This window comes from Cydia amplana, chromosome 8, assembly GCF_948474715.1.
Source record: "Cydia amplana chromosome 8, ilCydAmpl1.1, whole genome shotgun sequence".
NCBI classification, from domain to species: domain Eukaryota; kingdom Metazoa; phylum Arthropoda; class Insecta; order Lepidoptera; family Tortricidae; genus Cydia; species Cydia amplana.
In genome coordinates this window covers 2,712,059-2,728,433 of record NC_086076.1, presented here as the reverse complement: position 1 = coordinate 2,728,433, position 16,375 = coordinate 2,712,059, and the positions used below count along the sequence as shown (strand labels likewise).

General features: G+C 38.0%; 1 long non-coding RNA gene across 1 annotated transcript in view; it reads left to right on the top strand.

The window, feature by feature from the left end:
- Positions 1–16,375, top strand: part of LOC134649995 (uncharacterized) — a 212,145-nt gene that overhangs the window by 474 nt on the left and 195,296 nt on the right. The gene's annotated exons all lie outside the window — the stretch shown is intronic.

Genomic DNA, 16,375 nt, shown 5'->3' with positions numbered 1-16,375 from the left:
GGTTTGAACGAGATCTAGTAAGCAGTTTTTTTTAATACGTCATAAATCCCCTAAATACGGAACCCTTCATGGGCGAGACCGACTCGCACTTGGCCGCTTTTTATCTAAATCAGTTTCAGTAGTTTAAGCGTAAAGATTTATCGTAAAGGTAAACAATGAAAGCGCAATTTCACTGTATGCCCTAAAAAACCTTTCTCTTTTATTATTAGTTACGATTTCGTATTTATTCCGTCCAGAATGAAAAGCTTCAAACCAGCATAAATTTCTCCAAATCTGACAAAAAAAAAATCAATAAAATAAAAATCCACTCATCGAGGCCCAGTACCCACTACGGGCAAAGGATGACTCACGTTAGACCGGGCCGTGTCCGGGCCGGAGCTTCCGGAGCTTCGTTTTATATGGAAAGCATCACGTGATCACTTGTCATCTGTCATAGAAAAGTAAGCGCCGGAAGCTTTGGCCCTGACACGGCCCGGTCTAACGTGAGTCATCCTTAAGACTTTTTATCGTTTATCACATCATATGTATAGGGGAGTCGGGGGCGTAATGTAACAGGGGTAAGTATAGTAACGCTCAATTTTGACGGGGAATTAAAAACATTTTAATTCATGATTTCAATCAATTGAATATTAATATGAAAAACATAGGTATAGAAACAGAGACATTTATTTTATGTATACCTAACCTGAAACCCGTTCTGCCAAGCTCGGTCCAAAGGTCACCATCACGCACGTACTGTATGGCGATGGAGACCTGTCGGTTGACGGGTGTCATGGCCATTCTTCTTCAGCCGGTTGTCTAATAATTCTTTAAAAAAATTCGCGCTTCTCGGTTGGTCGTAGGTTACTTCTAGTGCAGAGTAAAGGTACTGTTCGGATTCAGACTCCAGCAGTATTACTGCTGCAGTATGCTGTGAATCAAGTGCAAAATAATTTTGATGGCGATATTATTGAGCCGAGGGGCTACAATATAGGTACCTACAGTATTCTTAAAAAAAAACCGGCCAAGTGCGAGTCGGACTCGCGCACGGAGGGTTCCGCACCATTAACAAAAAATAAAGCAAAACAAGCAAAAAAAACAAGCAAAAAAACGGTCACCCATCCAAGTACTGACCCCGCCCGACGTTGCTTAACTTCGGTCAAAACCACGTTTGTTGTATGGGAGCCCCATTTAAATATTTATTTTTCACCTCAGCAGCTCGAACAAGGGTATTGCTACTTAAAAACAGTGAGCAAAATCGCATTTTGCTCACTGAGTGAGACAAAATGACATTCAAGTGACCTTAATATTCAAATGTCATCTCAACATGCGGGGTCTAATACAAGTTCGAAATACTTGGATTTGATTATCTCTGTCCCTTTCACGTCGTTAGCAAAAAGAAAGAGACAAAAAATTTACAAACGACATTCAACGGTATATTGACGGTTTATAATAGACCCCCGAAAACCGTCAGAACGCATCGTTCCAAAACACATACAAGTATGAATTCTTAATATGTAATTAATGAAAATAAAGTTTCAGATTTGATAAAAACTGATAAAAACACTATATTTTACGTAATTTATTGTACGATTAAAATAATGAACTCAAAAAATACACAGTATATCACGTAAAATAAATAATTATACTTTTAAGAATCTCTACAATAGTTTACAAATAGTAAGTATCCGTAATTCGGACGGTATCTTACAATGTTTTTTTTTACAAAAAAAAAAGTTGCCGATTCAAATGTCAATCAATTGATGGTCGTTGTTTTCATATATTACCTATTTTACTGAAATTTACTACGTTTGTTTGTTTGTTTTTGTGTTTGATTGTGGTAATTATACTTAATTGTTAGTATATCTTAAAAAACATGACTAAATAGGTAAGTGATGAAGAAGGATTACCTACATTTTTCGGGTTGTCTAAATGTTCTTACTGCTGAGGTGAAAAGTTTTATGAACTACACGAGATCAAAGTTATTTACATCTCGTGCGCTTTTGAGTCCCTTACTACGCTCAAGATTCTAAATTAGATTCACTCGCTACGCTCGTGAATCTACTATAGAATCTTTCGCTTGCACGGGACTCAAAATAAGCACTCCAAGAAATATCAAACTTTGATCTCTTGTTGTACAAATAACTATTATTCTGTTTTTAGTATTTGCTGTTATAGCGGCAACATAAATACATCATCTGTGAAAATTTCAACTGTCTAGCTATCACGGTTCGTAAGATACAGCCTGGTGACAGACGGACGGACGGACGGACGGACGGACGGACAGCGGAGTCTTAGTAATAGGGTCCCGTTTTTGCCCTTTGGGTACGGAACCCTAAAAAATAGTGTACACAGGTTTTTAAAGGGTAGGGTTAAGGGTTAAGGTTGTAACATCTCTGGAGTTGCAGGCAACCATAGGCTACGGTGACTGCTTACCATCATGCTTGTTTGCCGTCGACGTGGTAGGTATATAATAAAAAATGCGGCAGAAATGCAGTCGCGCTACAATACTGCAGCAGTAATGCTGCAGACTACATTACTGCCTACACTACTAAAATATAATACAATACAAATCCCTACTCCTTATTGCTACTTTCTTGATAAAAAAATACCTTTTTGACGTTTTGTGCATTTAACGACCGACTGCTTTGCTGCTGAAAAGTCAAAATCGAGGTCGATGCCCGGATATTTGACATTTGCGGCAGCAATGCAGTTGGAATAAGTAGGCACGAGTAGCCTTAAGGTGACAGTCCATTTCCAACGACAGCTGCACTACTGTTCATTTTACTAAGGAAATTGACAGTAACAGCGACGCGTTCAGTACTTGGAGGTAGTGATGGGTAGGACATCAATTTAAAATGAGTTTGTATGAGTACCTCATTTTCTAAAATGAGGTGTTACAATGTCTTACTTCAAATGAGGTGAGGTACTAGCATATTTTCAGCGTCGACTATTCCATTAATTCCAACAGCGACATTTTTTTTAAATGTTACATATTTATTTTATTTATTTATTTTATTTTTATTTTTCAGGAGTACCAACAGCTACAAAAACATTATACAGATTTAGGTAACAATACAAAGCCAATTACAGGTACTCACAGATAGAAATGGAATAAAATGTATTCAACACTTCCGTTATAAATCAATAAATAGTTTATTTAATTGGAGTGTAATTCTGGAGGTTAAGAGGATATTTGAGGGGTTCATGTCACTGAGAGGCGGTGAGTGGTACAAACTCAACGCATTTCTCGGTGGACCTTTTGTCGTTGCAATAAGGTTTGTAGTTCGGTAGTTGGGAGTGTGGACCATTACTCGTTTCTTCATTTGAGACATTTGAGTTTTGAGTGTCGGCGAGCAGGCGAGCACCTAGCGCCTCGCGCGATCCAGTGACTTTCTTGCGAGTTGTGAGGAGTGTATGAGTTTTGAGGGTCGCGAGACTCGCGTGTGAATTTGAACGGATAAGAGTTTTTTTTTTAATTTGAAGTGTGTGATTGATTTGTGTGGCAAGAGGTGTTTGTGATGCGCGCGAGTAAATGAGTAAAATGAATAGAGGAGTGAAGTAAGACATTTTTGCGGTACGAAGTACTGCGACAAATTAACAAAATGAGTGGTACAAATGAGGTGCCTCACGAGTGAGCGACTCAACACTACTTGGAGGATACAACTAAATGGAGTAGCCATTGACAGGCTTTCCCCTCTGTCGAAAATAAGCGGCCAACGGTCATACACAATGTATGGACTGACGTTTATCTGACATGGCTATTTTTACGTTACGCATACATTTGACGTTCCCCTCCCCCGCAAAAATCGGCAGACTGTTTTGTACAGAAAATTACAGACATGGCGTCTCCGTTTGATTATATCCTCCAAGGTTCAGTACGTAGTGCAGCTGAGGTCAGAAATGGAATGTTACCCTTATAGTCAGCGCAGTGACGACGTGTGATTCGGATGCAGTGTGCCATTGCCATGTGCCTAAAACCATATTTCTTCAATTATTGAAGTGAAAACTTCTTTAGCGGCGCTGTGCACTTTTTTTAAGTGGGGAAAAAATGTTAAACTCGAGACAGCGTAAGACGATCACGTGACCGTAATATTTAGATGGCCACTCATTTAGATGGCATTTAAATCAATAAAGAAAAACTCAATGACATTACATGAAAAACTGTTACATGTAATGTCATTAAGCTTTTCTTTATTGATTTAAATGCCACCTAGTGAGTTTAGCTCTAACTGGTATTAATATAACTCGAGTACTAACAGTGATGTGCTTAGGGGTTTCAAGTAACTAACGCTAACGCTAGATGGCGTTAACCTCAACTATACATATAGTGCATTTTGCACTAGTCATTGAGCTTTCACTTCTGCCGGCACTCCATGAGTGCAACCCGTTGGTTTTTTTTTCCAACTTGGTAGAACTGTCATGAATGTATGTATCTATGTAAACACTATTGTACATAAGACAGGTTAAGATACAATTAAAAAGAAAGTATACAAAGTACAAAGGCGAACTTATCCCTATAAGGGATCGCTTCCAGTCAACCTTTGAGCAAACAGGCACCATAATTAGCCCTTTAACAGGTAGTGTATAGCACATAGCAAATGATAAATAAGTATTGATTGTTTGAGTGATATTGAGTAAATAAAACTACCACAAAATGTCATTGCCGTCCGTAAAGTCTATAAAGTGGGTGATTTCAGAACGTAAAAAAATGGGAGGTGTCAATACAAATTTCTTTGACATTTTAGTTGTCAAGTTCAAATCGACAAAAAATGCCAGATTTTGTACGTTTCTCTCGCTATAAATGTTCGCTACGCCGGGTAAAAATACTGTAAGTATTTTGTGTTGTATTTTTTGGTAAGTAGATTATTAGATAATGTAACATGTGTAGTAGGTCATAATTTACCGTAGTTATTGTTTACTTATAAAATATTCGCTCCAAAAGTTTGTGGTTCGTATGAACCCCTTGCCCGTTTGGGGCACGTTCTAGTGGTTTCTAAGTGGCCACTGCCCTGCAGGGAGTTTACATGAAATTTAAGGGTAAGATTTATTACTATGAATCAACCGTCATGGTACTAAAGTAATAAAGTATATTACTTTAATACTAGTGGTAGTAATTTATTTATTAAATTAAATACTTATTGAACTGTTAATCTTAAGAGCCACGACATCCGCGCGAGCCAAGCAAGTGCATACAGTTAGTGCATTCTGTGACGCAAGTGTAAATGTGACGTGCATGTTACTTACCTTTAAAACTACTCTGTATAGCTAACAAGGCAGTGGCCATATATGTACCACGTAGCACCGTTGGTAACGGGCAGTGGGCATATAAAAACCACCATTTTTTTTATTGAATAAATGATAAAAAAAACAAGAAATTACTTTTCTTTTAACGCTAATATCTACCCGAAGCAGTAATCAAAAGTAAAAAAATGCGTCAGGCCTGTTTACGGGTTAGACACGCGAAGTTTGAGACCCACGGTTTAACAATAGGCTGAGATGAGAGGTCACAGACGTCACAGTGACTCTAGTCAATTCTAGCAATATTTAATGAAAATGTAATATTCAAAAGAAAAATCATTTATTTACAAACAAGATATATACAATTATACAGTGTATTACTAAAAGAAATTAAAAACCAGCTTAAATCTAAAATAGGCCCTTGAGGCATTGTACCAAGGATGCTGGCGACATTTCCTCGCTGTATCGCAATGCTGATACGTTGTGCGAGGTAGCCGCCAGCTCTTCGGTAAAAGAGTAATATTCAAAATAGTAAAACGTCATCGATTTTTCAACTACAAGGTTATATGCTAACGCGAAATTCCAATGATTCCGCGAAAACGTAAATTAAAGTTTTAACAAATAAATATTATTAATATTATTCAGTATTCAGCCTACTGAGGTTATAATACTAGGTATTTGACCGGTTTTTTAGGGTTCCGTCCCCAAAGGGTAAAACGGGACCCTATTACTAAGACTTCGCTGGCCGTCTGTTTGTCTGTCTGTCTTTCTGTCTGTCTATCTGACACAGGCTGTATCTCATGAACCGTGATAGCTAGGCAGTTGAAATTTTCACAGATTATGTATTTCTGTTGCTACTATAGGTAACAACAAATACTAAAAACGGAATAAAATAAATATTTAAGTGGTCTCATACAACAAGCGTGATTTCTTTGCCGTTTTTTGCGTAATGGTACGGAACCCTTCGTGCGACAGTCCGACTCGCACTTGGCCGGTTTTTTTTTCCTATTATCTGTACGGTTACCATCAGTTTGTCACTGACATAAACGCCGTCGAGAACGTAATTTACTTTCTATACATCTCGCTCGCACTCGCATATTCGTGCAAACGGGATGTATAGAAAGTAAATTACGTTCTCGACAGCGTTTATGTCAGTGAAAAACTGATGGTAACCGTACCGGTCATTCTATCTATTTCATAAAACTAAACAAGTTTATATCCACACGCATAATTATCATAACCTCCACTGATGCATTCCAAAACTGTAAATTATTTTGGTCGATAAAAAAATCTTGTCTGTGAAAATGTTATTATTCCGTAAAACATAGATAGGTACTTATAGGAGATTCAAAAGATGAAGCGAAGTCAGCTGGGAGAAACACAAAACCGTGTTTGCGTCTTTCCTGTAGACATAGTTAAGGGCTATAAAGGTATGAGATAATTAATTAATTATCTCATTTAACCCTTACCAGGCGTGTCTCACTCCGCGATTTCGTCGCTTTGCTACAGGTAGCTAAAAGTACATCCGTTCGGCCCCAATTTTGGGGAAAGCCATAAGCCGCGCGTGGCGCTGTCGCCACCTAGCGGCCATATCTGTGCTGATCGTAACAGACGCGTTTTGTTAGACAGTGAGTCTTCTGTATTTAGTACTATTATTTATTCTGTGCTCTTATCCACATGAAAAGGTATGTACTCTTTTTAACCGACTTCCAAATCTAAAAGGAGGAGGTTATCAATTCGGTTGTATGTTTTTTTTTTATTTTTTTTTATGTTTGTTACTCCATATCTCCGTCATTACTGGACCGATTTTGAAAATTTTTTTTTGATTGTATGTATATGCATACAGATTGGTCCCGTTTTTGTCAAAACCCAGTTCTGATGATGGGATCCATGAGGAATCGAGGGAACTCCTCAAATCTTAAAGGCATACATATAGTGATTTTTGTGTTTTTATCAACAAATCAAGCATATACATTTAAAAAAGTGACATTTGATGAAGTGGAACTGCTGATGATGATCAAAACGGAACTCTTCAACGACGCATAGTACACGTTTGACGATTTGTCCTCTTCGTTATGTTTGTTAAGCAAGTTAAGTTTTTAAGCCACATTTTTGTCAAGCTCGAGTTCTGCTGATGGGATCCATGAGGAATCGAGGGAACTCCTCAAATCTTAAAGGCATGCATATAGAGATTTTTGTATTTTCATCAAAAAATTAAGCATTTTCATTAAAAACTGTCGCATTTGATGCAGTGGAACTGCTGATGATGATCATAACGGAACTCTTCAACGACGCATAGCTCGCATTTGGCGATTTGTCCTTTTCGTTATGTTTGTTAAGCAAGTTAGGTTTTTAGGCACATTTATGTCAATCTCAAGTCCTGAACATGGGATCCATGAGGAATTGAGGGAACTCCTCAAATCTTAAAGGCATACGTATATAATTTTATATATTTTCATCAGAAAATCAAGCATTTACATTACAAACTGTGGCATTTGATGAAGCGGAACTGCTGATGATGATCAGAACAGAACTCTTCAACGACGCATAGTACACGATTTGTGATTCTGAATTACGATTTTGACTTGGACTGGGCCCTCCTCGGCCGGACTCGGACCCGTACTCGGACTCGGACCCGTACTCGGACTCGGACCCGGATCCGGACACGGACCCGGACCTTGATCCGGAAAACCACTATGATACCTAAACTAAACAAACCACTATGATTACCATAAAATGTATACATATTACCAAATAAAGTATAAGCGCCGTTAAGTGGGTCCACGCTAGTAGTTAGAGAAGTCGGTTTTTTTCTATTAAAGATTATTATCTACCTACTTACTGCAATGCCCACAAGCTGTTAACTACTTATTGCCAACAGGAGAGAAAGCTGTACAGTTAGAACGAACACAAGTTTACTCACCGTAGCCACTTGAATTTTATGTGATGAGAAGAACTGATGTAATGTGGAGCGACGCTTCGCAGGTGCTATGGGTGTTGTCCTCGTATAGAGATCCGGTTTGCGGAGATGACGTGCTAGGGCCATCATTACCTAGGGTAATGTTGTATTAAAAACCCTTGGCAGCGTGTCACACTACAGTTGTCTGATTATCACGAATTGGCAAGGTGCGAAGTAGGAGGAGGGGGAAGTGGCGCTGATCGTCACAAACATAGGTAACCTTATGGAATGTCCGACATTAGTACTAGCGGCAGCCGATTGAACTAATTTTACTCCATCTAATACCTTTAAACGAGCAATTCTTGTTTATTTATATATTTATTTATTTACAGGGTGCTTCCTGTAACAGGAGCAATGAATTAAACTGTAGGCTGTACTCCTCAAACTGACCAACATTTGTTCAGCAACTTTTGAAAATAACTCATGTTTTGATTTTTATTACACTTTAAAGTTTATTCTAAGACGCAATGTATTGCAAATTTTCTTATGTTTAAAGCGTGACAAGCAACGTCAAACACACTGATATCAGCGTACATTGAAGGCAATATTTATTTTGTATGAAAAAGAGGAAGTCTAAAGGATTCATAATTTTCAAAAGTTGCTGAACAAATGTTGGTCAGTTTGAGGAGTACAGCCTTTAGTTTAATTTATTGCTCCTGTTACAGGAAGTACCCTGTATATATATTTCGGGGATCTCGGAAACGGCTCTAACGATTTCAATGAAATTTGCTATATGGGGGTTTTCGGGGGCGAAAAATCGATCTAACTAGGTCTTATCTCTGGGAAAACGCGCATTTTCGAGTTTTTATATGTTTTCCGAGCGAAGCTCGGTCACCCAGATATTAAGATTTAACGTAGAAAGTCCGACAAAATGAGGGCAGCACCAGTCGTGCACCTAGCGAATAGGTATAATGACAACAGTCCGCGCATGTTTGAAACAAATATACTTAACATTTAAGGGCCAACGCAAAATTATAATACTACGGAAATCGTTTGACTATCTATATACTTATACTTGATCAAGCAAATCTTGTCAGTAGAAAACAGCGGCAAATTTGAAAAATCGCGGGTTAGTAACAATACGTTTGAATTGTTCGAAAATCGCGTGTCATTTATATCTTATCTGTGGGACTGTTTTGAGTACATTTTATCGTTGTTCGATGTACATTGCTGCTTTTTGTTCGTTTCCTAGGGATACCATACTTTAGTTTGCTTTACATTGCTACTGACATATCCGGCTTGACAGACTATATAATATATGCGCACGTTAGTTAGTTGAAAATGTTTTGATGTAACTATGAGCAACGTGGTTCTTACCAGAACCCCTAGTGTAAGCCTATTTTTGTAGCCTATTTTTGTATGGGATTTTGAACAGCGCGCCAAGCGCCAATGGAAATTTCAAATCACATATAAAATTAGACTTAACGCAAACACGTACGTCACGTCACGTTATCAAAAGAAATGTACACTAGTACCACTACTACCACCAGTTTGGCACTGACATAAACGTCATTACGTTCTCGAAAGCGTTTATGTCAGTTTTGACACTGTCAGTGACTCATGGTACGGGCTTAGGGGTACAGAAAAAGTTGTTATATACGTACTTGACATTCACAAGCACCCATATTTGGCACAATACAATATTTTATTACACTTTAATATCCTCCTAAGGCACAAGGTCCTACCCATAGTACTTATTAACTTTGTTATTCAGACCCAGCTCCTTCAACAATTGTGTAGTCATAGCGTACCACGACCACGGTCCTACCAGTAGGATATTCGACTTAATAGAAAACCCATCATTTTGTTTTCAAATTTCGCGCTTGTCGAAATTGGCGAGTACGAACTTCTAAAGGACTGTTTTGTTTTGTCTGTGAGCCGTTTAACAAGTTCGTAAAAAAAAACAAAGTGCTGTACAAGGTGCTGTATAAGTACAATAACATTAAAAAAAGTCTTCTAAGTACTTGGGTCTGAATGAGTATAAAACAATAGTACTACCTGGTAGGACTAGGGGCCGTACTGACTACATACTCAATTTTTCATTGGGCCTTAAGGGTTACCAGATACAAATTTAGAATTTCCTGACAAAATTCCTGATTTCCGAATATTTTTCCTGACATTCATATTTTGACGAGGGGGTCCAGTTGAGCCGATAGCCGCATCAAATCGGTACACGGCCCTAAAAGTGCAATTGTATTATTTTGGTGAGTTAGTAGTTAAATTTAGTCCGATTAAACAAGATGTTTTACCTACATTAATTTTAATCACAGAGGGAGAGGATAGGTACTTCTTATTATATTGTTATCTTTGCAAATGCGAATATTAGACATGATTTATCATTTATTATTTTTTTACAATGTTTTTGGATTAATTTAAGTAAATAGAAAGGTACTTTATAAAAAAGTCTATCAATTCAAAAAATTCCTGACATTTTCGTGTTCCGTCCCCATTCCTGATAAAAGGCCAAAATTCCTGAAATGTCAGGAAAATTCCTATCATCTGGTAACCCTACCTTAGGAGGATATAGTATTTTGAAGTTTCTGTGTGTGAATTCTGTCACTATGCTGCCAGTGCTGCCGCGGGCGGAGTGAAGCAATTCTACTCAGGGCGTTGTGGAGCGTGTCCTTACTTTATGACTACTAGTGGCTCTTACTACTGGCTGTTAGCTGTGGGATTTATGATCATAGCTTAAAACCGATTAAAATATGGCTACACCATTTTAAAATTTTCAAAACTTTCAAAATTTTGAAAGACATTCGTTAACGGTTAGCATAATATTCGAGGGGGTCAAATACCTATGAGTACCTATGTTATGACTAAGCATATTTTTTCAACGAATTTACCTATATGTATGATGACGATAATTTTGTTTACCTTTTTTGCGATGTTTGTTGCCGTCCGGTCAGGTGGTGGAGGGGTAGTAAAAAAAAAACCTGTATTTCTGGTTTGAAATGTTTCCGGGACGTCTTTGTGACAGACTAGTGCAATCTGCGTCGAAGCTTTGGATTAAAAAAATGTTTTATACCCCTTGCATAAGGGCCGATAGCGATACAGATGGACTGCAGTTTACCTGCAGTAGTAGCAGTTGGCGTGCAGTTCACATAGGTTGCAGTCGGGTTGCAGTCCATCTGTACCGGCCCTAATGGTCCCTATGACAGTCCATATTCACGCAAAATGTTTGTAGACATTTTCTTGGAAATTTAGAATAGTATAGTTTGTAGCTTTCTAATAGAGCCCGAAGGCTAATCCTATTGTCTATTGTTCAGTAAAACCGCACGTGCTACTTACCTGCAAAAAAGGGTCCTAATTATTCTATTTGGCACCTGAGCGCGGGCTAGTCCAACGCTCAAAAAACCAGTGTAGGTGCGCTTTCCGATAACGCGCCTTTGTTACGCATCTCGATGACACATTTTAGACTGGTTCTGTAGCGTTCGACTCGCCGGCACTCAGTAACCGAAGTACCGATTTTTTATGCAGGTGGTTGTGGCACGTGGCACGAGCGGTTTTACTTAACTATTAGAAAGCTACAAACTATAATTTATTTAGAAATTTAACATTTAATTTAATTTTTTTTTTAATTATGTCCAATCAAAAAAGACTTGAAATATTGTCATTGCGACCATCATTCGACGCGTGCGGTAAATTATGAAAAAACATAGTTACACTTTAGCTAATAGGTATCCAAAGCCGGCTAGACAGCTTTTAAGAATTTCCCTAATGGCCAGCAAAGTCCGTATCCGGGACCGGTCTTTTATTTATTTTATTGAGGCTACATTCAGATGTCAACTGTAGCGTCTGGAGTAGCATAAAGGATGGCTCAAGTTAGACTGGGCCGTGTCCGGGCCGGAGCTTTCGGAGCTTCGTTTTCTATGGAAAGCATCACGTGAAGACCTGTCATCTGTCATAGAAAAGTAAGCGCCGGAAGCTCCGGCCCGGACACGGCCCGGTCGGCCCTGTCTAACGTGAGTCATCCTTTAAGGATCCGGAACGGTCCGGGTCCGGGCCGAGGCGACCGAAACTTCGGTTTTGATAGAAAGCATCACGTGATCATCGAACATAGAAAACGAAGTGTCGCACGCCTAGGCCCGGACCCGTGCCGTTCTATCGTGTCATCCTATAAGGTGACATTCGGAAGGCAACTGCTGCCTTACACATTGATGCGGGCGACATCACTGTCAATTTCCTAAAATTAATGACGTTCGTTACCGCATTACTGTGATTATATTATAAACTTCAACCGGTCACTCATTTTATACAGTTTATACACCAGGCGGTCTAGCATGAGTTGCGTTCTCACGCGCGACTCCATACTTGAAGTCGCGCAAGATGTACCGTATGGAGAACGCGAGAACGCAACTCATGCTAGATCCCCTAGTATAAATTTAATTCGTTAGCGTTTGCGTTAAGTCGCATTTTGTACGGGATTTTGTACAGCGTGCCAAGCGGGACATTATCGAAACTCAAAATCCCATATAAAATGAGACAACGCAAATGCGTACGTCACGTTACGGTATCGAATGAAATTTACAAGGGGTCTACCTAGGGGTAGGTACAGAGGCGATGTGTATATTATTTTTTCTACTCGTCGACTGCAATGCTTGAATTAAGACTTCGTATACCAAAGTAAGATCGCATACTTTTTCCACTATGGGACCCCAACTCAACTATAATATTCATTTCGATACAGTTTAGTCAACTATAATATTCATTTCGATACAGTTTAGTCAACTATAATGAAATTGACCAATCGAAAGCGCAGAGCAAGTATCAGGGCCTCATGAGTTACGAGAAGGTGTCGTTGACCAACCGGCCGGTGGCGCGGGGCGCGGGGGCCGGGTCGTGTACGAGTATGAAGGTATCGCGGCTGCTCGCGCATCTTAGCTATATACTTTTGGTTTTTTTACCTACATATAGGTATGATTCTTCTACTAGTTTTAAGTATTTTTTTTGTCGACTCGTAGAAAAAGTATTGTATACAATAGTGATATAATCAAGCTTTTCAATCTCGTACCTTACTTAGGCAACTCAGCAAGCTTCGTTGCCTAAACACGGTACTCGACTGAAAAGCTCTCCATTATATCACGATTGTATAAAATACTAGTTTAATGGCAACATCATTGGCCTTAGCGTCTAATGCAGACGATTTATGGCGTAAAACCGGAGAAATATCCTATTAGGTACACCGCCTGGGACGAAATTAAGGAAACGCAAGGATGCCCAGCACCTGCGTTACCCTCTCGGCTTCACTGTCTTATCCCACAGGAAAGGCGAGCCAATACGTGTGGAGACAGGTCAGCTGCAGGAATCTGCAGCTTATTTCAGGTTGAACCCTACTCGCGCCTTACGGAAACTCCAGTCCTAGATGGATTGCAAACCAACAACAACAACAAAGTAAAAAAGCGGCCAAGTGCGAGTCGGGCTCGCCCATCAAGGGTTCCGTATTTAGGCGATTTATGACGTATAAAAAAAAAACTACTTACTAGATCTCGTTCAAACCAATTTTCGGTGGAAGTTTACATGGTAATGTACATCATATATATTTTTTAGTTTTATCATTCTCTTATTTTAGAAGTTACAGGGGGGGGGGACACACATTTTACCACTTTGGAAGTGTCTCTCGCGCAAACTATTCAGTTTAGAAAAAAATGATATTAGAAACCTCAATATCATTTTTGAAGATCTATCCATAGATACCCCACACGTATGGGTTTGATGAAAAAAAAAATTTGAGTTTCAGTTCGAAGTATGGGGAACCCCAAAAATTTATTGTTTTTTTTCTATTTTTGTGTGAAAATCTTAATGCGGTTCACAGAATACATCTACTTACCAAGTTTCAACAGTATAGTTCTTATAGTTTCGGAGAAAAGTGGCTGTGACATACGGACGGACAGACAGACGGACAGACGGACAGACAGACAGACAGACAGACATGACGAATCTATAAGGGTTCCGATTTTTGCCATTTGGCTACGGAACCCTAAAAAGGTCATAATAAATATATTTCCTGTACTTTGACTTCTAGTATGCAGGTAACGGAACCGTTTTATAAATTCCGATAATTATTATTTACTATAGAAAAACATAGCAAACACGTGCTATGAAACCGCAAGGCCAGCCATGTTGAAATACTTAAGTAATTAAACAAAGCGTAGACTTGTCTATAATAGTATCAATACCTACTCGTACCATAATTAAATACTAGGAAATAGTTACCTAATTGTTGTTATTAACCAGCTTACACTAACAGACATACCTACCAATTATTGACCGAAGCGTAGCGAACTAACAAGTTGCCGTTATCCCTTAGACAGTCCCAGTCGGTAGCATCACTCAAGACTAAATTGCATAAACTATGGCTATCCAATGACTTGTGTTCTGGTTGAGTACTAAGTATTTTTATTTAATTATGTTTATGTATATATTTATTTATATGTATGTATTCATATTAATATGTATTATATAATTTATATATCTATCTATCTATCTAATACCTTTAAAGGAGCAATTCTTGTTTATTTATTTATTTATATATACAATATATATTTCGGGGATCTCGAAAACGGCTCTAACGATTTCGATGAAATTTGCTATACGGGGGTTTTTGGGGGCGAAAAATCGATCTAGCTAGGTCTTATCTCTGGGAAAACGCGCATTTTCGAGTTTTTATATGTTTTCCGAGCTTCGCTCGGTCACCCAGATATTGTGTATTTATATTAGAATGTAGGCTAAAGGTTTTAATTATTTACTTGGGTAATAATTGAACCATAATTTGCTTTTCAGTACATGTGTTCGTTTGTCTGTCATTTTCATTTGTCTACTCTCAATTGCTCAAAGGTTGACTGGAAGAGATCCCTTATAGGGATAAGTTCGCCTTTGTACATTGTATACTTTCTTTTAATATAATACTTACTTTTTTCTTTATTATTTATTATAACTTTATTATTAATTAATTTCTTTTAATAATAATTTGGCGCCCTTAAACGTGTTCTGGTCTAGATTTGCCCCGCAGAATTTGTGTGTTTGTTGTTTTTATTTTTGTGAAACGTTGTTTTTTTTTGGTTGCATGTAACTAAGGTGTACCCCAATAATAATAATAATTTTAATTATTTATTGTTAATCAAATTGTAATTTTAACATTCTATAATAATATAATTCATTTTGTGTGTCTTAATTTATATTGGATTTTTAAATCATCCTGTGCTAGTGCAGTGTAGTCTAGTACAGTCAGTCACATATTTTATGAATATTTTTTTTGTTGTGCAATATTTTATTTTGTTGTCTTGTGGTACACACTAGTTGCGATAATTAATGCTTTTTCTGTTTTTATTTTTGTGAATGTATATTTTTATTTTTTGATTTTTGAATTTTTTTTTGCCAACCAAAACGTTACGTAGTTTATTATTGTAACAGGCGGAGTAGTGTTAGTTAAAACTAAGCGTTCAACACTTTCCACGGTTGCCATTTTGCACGTTATTTTTATTATATTTATTATTATTATTTTGTAATTTAAAAAGATATGGAGTTTCCTGTCGAAGTTTTGTCTTGTCAAAAGACCGGAGACTCTGGGGTTTACTGTCTAGGACTTGCGGAAACAAGGTTCTACATTTTAGGATTTTTGTTTCTTTCCGAGGACAGTTAGAGAATTTTCGTTTTTAGTTTATGTCGTCTAAAATTGTTACATTCATTGCCAGTTCGCGCTTAACACCTGTCATTTAGTGCACAAAATTTATTTGTATTGGTTTCCAGTTGAACGATAGCTGGTAACCTGCAAATTTAGACGGGCCTTGACCACCCACGACCTTATTCAAAACTTAGTTTTTTTATTTAAATAAATACTTAATTTGTTAACGAGTTGGTAGTACTTCTTTTACCTTCCCTACCAACAGGGACGTACTTCCCCCTTAACGTTACATTGGCAAATTATTAATTAATAATACATACATACTACGTTTTGACACGGGCATTTTGCTTTTGTATGTCCGGATGTTCTCCTCTACAGGTCGCAATTCTTAACCGATTCTACAACAACATTTGGTAACATTGGCAATGCTCCCAAGGTTGCATTGTGTGTTGCAAGGGACTTGCATTTGCCTCTTGCACGAGAATAACACGAATCCTTATGTATAGAAGGCCAGAGAACGCATATTAATATTATAAACTGCTTAAGGTACCATTCGAATTCAGAATATGTGTATG